This window comes from Numida meleagris, chromosome Z (assembly GCF_002078875.1).
Source record: "Numida meleagris isolate 19003 breed g44 Domestic line chromosome Z, NumMel1.0, whole genome shotgun sequence".
Classification (NCBI taxonomy): domain Eukaryota; kingdom Metazoa; phylum Chordata; class Aves; order Galliformes; family Numididae; genus Numida; species Numida meleagris.
The window spans coordinates 65722380-65728696 of NC_034438.1; the positions used below are offsets into that span (position 1 = coordinate 65722380).

A 6317-nucleotide genomic window follows, 5' to 3' on the forward strand; every position below is an offset into this window, starting at 1 on the left:
ACCTTTCCTCACAGGAGAGGTGCTCCAGCCCTCTGATCATCTTGGTGGCCCTCCTCTGAACTCTTTCCAAAAGCACTGCGTCTTTCCTGTACTGAAGGCCCCAGGCCTGGATGCAGTACTCCAGATGGGGCCTCACAAGAGCCAAGTAGAGGGGGACCACCACCTCCCTCTCCCTGCTGGCCACTCCTCTTTTAATGCAGCCCAGAACATAGTTGGCCCTGTGGGCCACCAGCGCACATTGCTGGCTCATGTCCAGCTTCTCGTCTAGAATACACGAATATATAAAATAGCACAAGGCTATTTTTCTTCATCCCTATTTTCAGTGCTTCCTGCTGCAGTCCCAAACAGAGGAAGGCAGAGTCTGCGCCACAACTCTCTGCAGAGCATGGTTTGGTCTGGAGGCCAGGTGGAACACACTGCAGCGCAGTAGCTGTGTGCATGCATTTAGCTGATGGAAAAAGGAGATAATACATTATTAGCTTGGCCTACAATCAAAGGACACTACACAATGTTGTTCTTATCACAGGCTGAGAGTGCATACTCTGACATTTACCACAGCTGGGCTTGTGCTCAGCAATTTCCCATAAATGCTGGCAATTAAATTCTTTCACTCTTGCACTCAGCCTCAGAAGCAGCAGGGGGTCTGCTCTGTGTTGATGCCCTGTGCGGGGTCCAGGGCCATGCTTCCCACGCTCTTAGCACAGACATCCTCATCAGTGAAAGTATTACCTTGGTAATGAAAGTGCTGTTAAATGGGGAACAAAGTGCAGTAAGAAAGCCCTAGTGTACCACAAGGTAACGATGTATCCTGCCTCCAAAACGCATCATGCTAAGGGGATAATGTAGAAGATCAGCAGTGGAAAAGGAGATCAGCAGAATGAAATATGCTTTGGTTGGTCCCAAAGTGGAAAAAAGATTAAACAATGGAATCTGTGCGCTAGAGAGGCAGAAGTGGAGAAGAAAAATGTGTCCAGAGGACTGCAAGGTCCCACTCAGAGTGTCCCTGAGGCTATGGGCACCCTGGAAAAAGCAAATAATATTGTGCAGGGAAGATGAGTGTCAGACAACACCTGCAGGAGATGTCTGAGATCCAAGTGGCCATACAAGGCCGCCCATCATCAAACATAATCGCTGCAGCCTGCGTCTTTCTAGGTGTCAACGGTTTATGGGCATTCGGCCAGGTTCTGTGACAAAGGGGATGGGGGATCCATGGGTCCACGCCCCAGGAAAAGGGAAAAGGGAAAAAAGGGTAAGGAGATGGCCCTGAGAGCAAAGAACAGCAGCAACAATCTGAGGAGAAACAAACTAATTTACTAAATAAGATATTGGAATGCAAAACAACACACTATAATACAATATAATTACAATTTAAGCTGATAAATCCAATACAGAGAGAGAGAATGTCCCAAAATCAAGGTAGGCCTTACTCTACTACCGATGATAAGACAGCTGGAGAGCGAGGTGCTGCCAAGACGAGAGACGGAGGAAAAAGGGACAAGGTCTTGTGATCTGCAAGTTTTTATACTGCGAGCTTTTATCTTTTCCCTCCAGCTGGAAAATGATAACAGAGGAGCAAAGTGCCATGGGGAATGTAGTAGTCCTTCTCTTCTGAGAACCAGGTACATTCACTACATGATGTTATGATGTGGAGTACCAATAACCGAAAATCATAAAACCATGACACTAGGTCTGGTCTATGTGTCCTTTTCCAGGTAGCCAAAGCTGATGGCCTATGTGCACTTTGAGAACAGCTCAGCTGCAGTATTTTCAGTTGTGATGATCCAAGTCCATCTCCTGGACAGGTCAGATCTGCCTGGAGGCTGAGGAGAGGAAGAGGAGTTAGGAGAAAAGTGCCGTCTGATATAGGAACTCTTTTGCTTTTGTGGGCTGGGTGTCACAACTTGTGAGGTAAAATTCTGGTGATTCAGTCTGCTGATGGTCTCTTGTAATCTTTACCAATAATTTATTCTTGAGAGCTTTCTAAGGTTTTGCTCCTTTTGCCTTATGACTCTTCAGATGACATTTCCCCTTCCATTTTTACAGAGTCTGGATTCATGACCCAAAGGATGCATGAGGATCCCTATTCAGAAAATGCAAAGGTATTTTTTTGTACATGTTGATTTCTACTAAAATCCCTCCCTGTGTAGACCTCAGCAAACATGTTTGTGCAACATTTATTGCCACTCCGAGCACGGTGGGCTCTAGTGGTTTTGCTTCCTGTGTATAGCTGGGCAGTTCTGTTCCTTTGCATGCAGAACACCACCCAGCAGATGCCCATGCGAACAGCATACTACTTGAGATGCAGGGACCCTCTCCTTTCTCAGAACATTGCTAGGCAAATAAGTGCAGGTGCCCGTGTCTGCATAGGCTGAGGATCTCCTTGCTGACAGCTGTCAAGGAAGCCATGCCCTTCGTCAGGGCTCCACCAACCCCTGGCGAGGCGGGTAGATGCTGGCAGCTGGTCAGGTATGGGCAACATGGGTGATGAGCCTGCATCACCCGTAGGAGATTGTTCCTGTCACCAACGCTGACAACATCTCCCTGGGAGACAAGTCTCTGATGGATGTGACCCCCTGGTTGGTGCCTCATGTGATGTTCCATCTCCTGCTTCTGCTTCCACCCACGCTCCCCTCTCACATGTACCATGCGCTGCTGAGGGTTCTCTCGTGGAAGGCCAGGGGCTCAGCCTCCTCAGCAAGCCAGGTCAGCACTCTCAGGTTTCCATTTATTGCCAGTCATTCATCACTCACTGCAGTGCTATTCATATGAGGCCATGACAAAGGTTCAAAAGTCCATCAGTGGTAATGGAAAGGCTGAGACTGGCTGGTGGAAATTAGTCTCAGAATTTCCATTGGGCACCAGATGAAAAAAACTTGTGATTTTCCTCTGCACTGCAGCAATGTCTGAATAGGAGACGAATAGCAGATAAGGCCTAAACCTTGCACTTCTGTGTGAATAATACTGAACTTCGCCAGCGGCATGGCAGAGCCATATGCATGGCAGCAACCTAAGGGAGAAAAAGGAAAGGATAGACTTCTACTGAGAAGCATCTGAAAGGATTTCATCACCAGATACACTATTGCTTTCTTCATGCTTCATTTCTTCACCATGAAGAAAAAGGAAAAGAAAAGCACTGAGAGGCTTGGGGCTGAAAATTCTTTCTGATTCCTAAGATAGCTTTCCTGTACAAAAATTTTCAAGCAAATAAAATTTACTTCCATATACCTTTCTTCCCTATTGTTTTAACTAGACATGACTTTCTTTAAGAAAAAGTCATTGTTGATGGAAATATCTTTATCACCATCTCCCCATGGCTACGGAAAGAAGTAAAAGGACAGAAACGAATGATACAATAGGTGGATGGATGGATGGATGGATGGATGGATGGATGGATGGATGGATGGATGGATGGATGGATGGATTTCAGAGCTTTTAATCTGACAGGCTGGAGTCATAAGAGGTGTCAGAAAACAAGCAGAAGAGTTATTTAGTTGATCTTAAGGAAGAGGTTAAGTTATGAAGATTTTGTGTAAACTGCAGTGGTTAATGTCATAAAATGGGCATTGCTGAGAGACAAAGTGAAAAAGATTTCTCACTGTGGTTACGTACAATCTGAAAAAGACCTTCTTCATGGGACTCCTGAATCAAACACGCCACTAAATGCACATGATTTCCAGAATTGTGCAGACATTCTACATCATGGACTTTGGCTATATTACCCAACATAATTATCAAATTGCATGGGTAAATCACATTATGGCACACCCCACATCCAAAGAGGAAGGGGGCCATATGGGAATCAAGGAGAGGCTGCAGCACCCTCAGAATGTTCTGGGAGAGGTGAGCTTGTCCTAACAGGTGAGCAGAGCATGGCACACCCAGAGGAAGACATAGGTCCAGCCCTCTCTATCACAAACAGGGGGACGATCTTAGCATGCCTTGGGGGTGTGGAAGGAGTTGATGGCACCATCACAGAGAAACTCCTCTCCAGCCAGGAGTTATAGCTGCCTGACACCCCAAGTCCCTGCTGAGGGGGAGAGAGAGACAAGGACACCAAGACTTGTTGTGAGGTGAGTGATGGAGGTGAGCCTCAGAGAGCACAGCAGGGACAAATACCCCTGCCACCCCAGGAGCAAAGCCTGTGCTGACTTGAGCATTCCCAGAGCTGGAAAAGCCTCTGGTGACAGTCACTGCCAGTGTCATATCAGAGGCTAAAGGAGGCAGTGCCGGGAGTAAAAACTGCAAGAGGGCAACTGCTGCCATTGCTCAACCACATCAGAGCACAGGATCTGAAAGGTAGAGATAGAGTTTAATTAAATTACAAAGTGCATAAATCTTGGTGTTGTGCAATAGCAATAAGAAAAGCCTGTGCAAATATGGTATGACTATTCTGTCGTCTCTCCTGTCGCAAACACATGATGATTCATAGAACCATTAAGGTTGGAAAATACCTCATCAACATCCACTTTGAGTTTTAAGGCCACCAGCCAATGGATCTGAAGCAATGGATCTCTAGAGTACATCTTTCTTCTCGTACTGAAATATTAACCCTAGAATGTCCCTGGCTACCCAGCCGTTGAAGTTCAACTACACTGACCATCATAGAATTGTAGAATCATTAAGGTTGGAAAGACCACTAAGATCATCTAGTCCAACTGTCAACTTATCACAGCGTATCTAATTGCTCCACCTTTACCTCTGAACCTTCCACCCCACCACACCTGTTTTTTCCCTTTTTCCCTCTTTATGAACTTTCCCCCTTTCATATCTTCTGTGCAAATCTGTTCAACTCACTATCCAGTTCTAATTCCCTCTGGATAATAACAGATCCAGCTATCATGTTTCCTTGCTCCTGCAGCACCTTGAAACTGTGAAACAGAGAAAAAATAAAGCAAAGCAGAGTATTACAGAGATATAAACTCAACAGAAACACAACTCAGTAATCAAGAGTATTGGTGGACTGAACCCTAGCATTGTAGGTGTTGTTTGCAGCAGGGCTATGTCCAATAATAGGAAAGTGTTGGAGAGATGAAGTAAATAAATTCAGTTTCCGTTATGCTCTCATTAGCAAGTGCTCATTTTCCATTCCTGGAGCTATTTCCCACCTCATTTCCACTATGCAAGCTGAATAAAGGAGATGGCTGAGTGTTCTTGCCCTTCTCTGGCCAAGACACAAGTAAACCCTCAAATCAGAGACTCCAGCTGAGAGGAGAATCATAGAATCATAGAATGGCTTGGGCTCAAAGGGACCTCAAAGACCATCTATTTCCAACCACCTTGTCGCAGGCATGGTTGCCAACCATTAAATCAGACGCTATCCAGTGCCTGATTTAGTGGTTGGGTGTATTACTGTGCTCCCTGAACTAAAATTCACATATATATGGTCATATATAGAGGCGTGTGTGTATGTGTGACTGCACATCAGGGCAGGTCTAAGACCCAGTGATGACCTTTTAAGGCATTTGCTGTGAACCATCAAGTGACAAGTGAAGCCGTTCTTCTAAGCGTGAAGCTCCAGTGGGTCGCTGGCATGAACCTTGCCAATCACCACCACCCAGTGCCATGCAGGCAGCCTGCCATTGGCACAAGAGTATGATCCCAAGTCAGGACACGCGTCCTGCCCACTCCTTGCCCTGCTGACTGACACCCACAAGCCTCATCAACTTTGGTTCTGCTGTTCCTGCCCCCAGTGGTAGCCTCCAGCCAGCGTGATGGGACATGCAAGGTGTGGCTCAGCAGGCAGACATGGCTTCAACTTCAGCTTCATTTATTTTTTTCCCTGGTGCAAGCCCACCCAGCATGAATGTGAGGGTCTGTGAAATAACGCAGTGAAAATGAGGTCATTTTGGTTGCATGAAATGGTTGTTCTTGAAAAGTTACTAACACCATTTTCTCTACAACCTGTAAACACACCTCTGACCCTTTCAGGGCAATGCTAGGCACTCAGGGCAAGCATTTCCTCAAACGAGCCAAATGAGGTCTGTGTGCACAACATTAGCAAATTAGCAGCCATCCAGTAAACTTTGGGACTATGCTCAGAGGCAGAACTGCAAATCGAGGCTGTGCTATCAGTGAAGGATGGAATGTCTTCAGGCTTTTCTCTGAGAGTGTTGTGCTGTCCACAGCCTTTTGTGTCCCACCTGGCCAGATCTCACCAGCAGTGTGAAATCCCTTTGGAGGGAGGTCCCTTGGAATTCTCATCACAGAAGATCTAAGCCCTGCTGCTATTCCAGGCTGATGCAAATTAAGAAAAGGTGTAACTTAGAGATCACTTAATCATATCAGTGCAAACTTTCCAAACTGAGATTGTGAAACAG

General features: G+C 46.1%; 1 long non-coding RNA gene across 3 annotated transcripts in view; it reads left to right on the forward strand.

Annotated features, from left to right (window-relative positions):
* Positions 1–3179, forward strand: part of LOC110389895 — a 7077-nt gene extending 3898 nt beyond the window's left edge. Inside the window, exons 3-5 of one of the 3 annotated variants that reach the window (XR_002433435.1) lie at positions 2044–2099; positions 2506–2703; positions 2898–3179. This is a non-coding gene — a long non-coding RNA (uncharacterized LOC110389895). Of the gene's footprint in view, positions 1–2043; positions 2100–2505 lie in introns of all 3 variants that reach the window. The other 2 variants (XR_002433433.1, XR_002433434.1) reach the window with 2 other exon arrangements.